Raw genomic sequence first — 3,271 nt, 5'->3', positions numbered from 1 at the left:
CTGTGAAAATGTAACAGATTGTCGACGTGCTCAACAACTAAATTATTTTGGTGAGCATTTTACGACCGAACAATGTCTGGAAAGAAGAGATACAGCATGTGGTAATTGTCTTAGAAAGCAAAGTTACCAGGAAATTAATGTGATGGAACAGTGCCGAAAAGATGCGCGTGCTGTTAAGGACATATGTAGGGGCGGGCGCGTTTCACTCTTCTATACATAGCTGATGTGCTTAAAGGTTCTCTAATTAAACGCGTCGTAGATTGCGGTCATGATAAAACGGCACATCATGGCGTTCTCAAAGATTGGGACAAATCAGATGTACAACGTTTAATGCGCAAAATGGTTTTGGAAGGATTTCTACGTGAGGACTTAATATTCTCCAATGATATTCCACAAGCTTACGTTTCTTTTTGGTCCAAAACAGGCATGCTTAACCAACGAACCGATATCATTTCGTTACGATAATTAACGTTAATAAACGAAACAAAGTCATTTCGTTTCGTTTATTAACGTTAAGAACGTCAAATTAACGAAATTAATTTGTTTCGTTTTCTGCCATATCAAAACGAAATCAAATAGTTTACGTTGATTATTAATTTCAAACTATGCTGGCAAAGCTGATTGATGGCGGAGTTATTAAAGGTGAAAGCATTAGCCAAGCTGATTGCAACTTTTCTCATGAATTTTGACAGCACGAACATTTCTCAGAGTATTTTTGACATTACCACCAACGAATTACACAAACAAATTACATGGAGTTTGTGTGTGTATGTCCGCTCGCTGTTACCACCTTTCGGCTTCACCATGGCTATAGCATTGCAAGCACAATTCAAACATAAAGTATCACGTTTTGTTAACGTTTTTAACGTCAACGAAGGCTTTTCGTTTCGGTTAAAAACGAGATACAATTTATCTTGATAATTTATTTATCGATAATATTTCGAAGTGTTTCAACGGAAATGGTGGAAATTTTTTGATAAACGATTAGCTTAACGTTAAGGTGCATCCCTGGTCCAAAGGTACATACGCTTATACAAGATAGCATAATACTCACATTTGCACTTTCCCGTCAAGATGCTCCGAAACGTGCCCTTCCTGGGTTCGGTAGTGCAGCTGCTTCGCCAAACGATCCAGCAGCAGCTGGTGCAGCCCAATTGCGTGCCATTTACGAACGTTGCTAATCGGATCTTTTAGATTTGTGCCGTAAAACAGCCGCTGCACGTAGTGTCACAATGGCTAGTATCATGAATATACAAACATTAAAAGCGATGTCCGAAAACACTGCCAGAATCATAAAGTGATATGTTGAGCATTCCGCATGTAACCAAAGCTAATTTCGACAAGTGCGGTAGTAAAATGTTAGAAATTACGCGCAATTATGCTGCAGAGAAACTGTGCCTTTTAATGGATTTGGAAGATGCTCATCAGCTAAAAGCTAGTGGTCAAACATCCACAAAAGCGCGTGCACATTATTTGTCCAAAATTTACGTTGGATAATTTCATTTTTGATTGAATTTTTTCACTTAATCTCCGTGATGCGTCAACGCGCAAATACCTCCACAATGCAATTAATAGTACTACGCCAGCTACGCGCTGTAGTAGAAAAAAATTAAAGAAAAAAAAACTTTTTTAAAAATAAGCTTTTATTATTGGTTAATAAAATTAACTAAAAAGTAAACAATAAATTGACTCTAAAGAAATATAACACTTTATAAGTTCATTGTAAGCTTTAACGATAATTAGGCTTTTTCGTCTGCGACAAAAGAATTCTATATTGTACATAATTATATATTTTTAACATTAAAACTTTACACCTAAATTATTAAACCGTACAGTTTATATCACAGTTCTAATTGTTCTAATAAAAAACGTGTTGAATTTTGATGGTATAATTAAGAACATTTAGGATCTCCTTTTCTTGCTATCGCAATGTAACACGCTTATATTAGAACAATTAGGACTGTGATATTAACTGTAAGGTTTAATAATTTAGGTGTAAAGTTTTAACGTTAAAAATATATAATTATGTACAATATAGAATTCTTTTGTCGCAAACGAAAAAGCCTAATTATCGTTAAAGCTTACAATGAACTTATAAAGTGTTATATTTCTTTAGAGTCAATTTATTGTTTACTTTTTAGTTAATTTTATTAACCAATAATAAAAGCTTATTTTTAAAAAAGTTTTTTTTTCTTTAATTTTATTTTTTACTTTTTAGTTCGCTTTATTAACAAGTAATAGAAGCTTGTTCTTAGAAAAGCCTTTTTCTTAAATTTAATTTAAATATGCATTTTTTTTAATTTTTAGTAGGGTAAAATTTTGTTTAAATTAGTTATGTAACCTTTACTTAGTTATTTGTAACGTTTCTCATCCTATCCATTTGTTTTAATGCATCAACATACTTTTTAGTTAATTTTATTAACCAATAATAAAAGCTTATTTTTAAAAAAGTTTTTTTTTCTTTAATTTTATCTCTTTCTTTAATTTTATTATATCATAATCCGAATATATTGGGGCATATTCATAATCGAAATAAAATGTGACTAAGTTAGTTGAAGCATTTTTGACAGAGAGCACATATAAAATTGTGTCAAACAGTGTTAAATAACTTAACTTTGCCTATGCCGCGTTCTGTTTACAACTACTTATTGCAGATCTCTCATCTGTGGGTTAAATCTGTTTTAAAATAAAATTCCTTTTTTCGCTTAGCTAAAATTCCATCGCCAAAAATCTGTAAAACAAAATCAAGTGCGCAGAAAAGTATGTAACACTTACCGATAACAGCCTAACGGCGTTAGCGTTCGTTGTATCACAGAATTTTTACACTTTGAAAATGACGGCTGTTGTTTGCAAGGTTGCATTCCTTTGAGTCTTCGTTTTCACCATCTGGATTAACAAAGTCATGAGCCTGGACATTCGTGCAATTTTAGTGATGTAAATTGCATGGCGCCAGCGCCAATGCGGTGCCAGCTCAATGGTAGCTCATTGACGAAATGACTCCAATCGAATTTTTGACGCTACTTAGTAGTGAGTGCGTAGTACATTTCACTTGCACTATTGAGTGAAACGAATTTTGTTTGTCAGGCACGAGTTTGGTGTTATTGGCGCTACTGACAATGATGACACTGAGCTGATGGCGGTAGCGCTGGTAGTTCAGCTTTTGAATCAGAGAAAGAATTGATGACCCGTGCAAATTATTATGGCTTTGGCCGTGTAAATTATTATGTTGCATTTGCACCAAATAAATGCTGCGGATATAACAACCGGAGTC

General features: G+C 33.9%; 1 pseudogene; it reads left to right on the top strand.

The window, feature by feature from the left end:
- The first annotated feature begins 339 nt into the window (after window positions 1-339).
- On the top strand, window positions 340-1,497 carry LOC137238421 (recQ-like DNA helicase Blm; annotated as a pseudogene).
- Window positions 1,498-3,271: the final 1,774 nt, after the last annotated feature.

Source organism: Eurosta solidaginis, chromosome 1 (assembly GCF_040869045.1).
Source record: "Eurosta solidaginis isolate ZX-2024a chromosome 1, ASM4086904v1, whole genome shotgun sequence".
NCBI classification, from domain to species: Eukaryota; Metazoa; Arthropoda; class Insecta; order Diptera; family Tephritidae; genus Eurosta; species Eurosta solidaginis.
The sequence above is the reverse complement of the archived record's forward strand: the minus strand, read 5'-3'. Positions and strand labels throughout refer to the sequence as shown.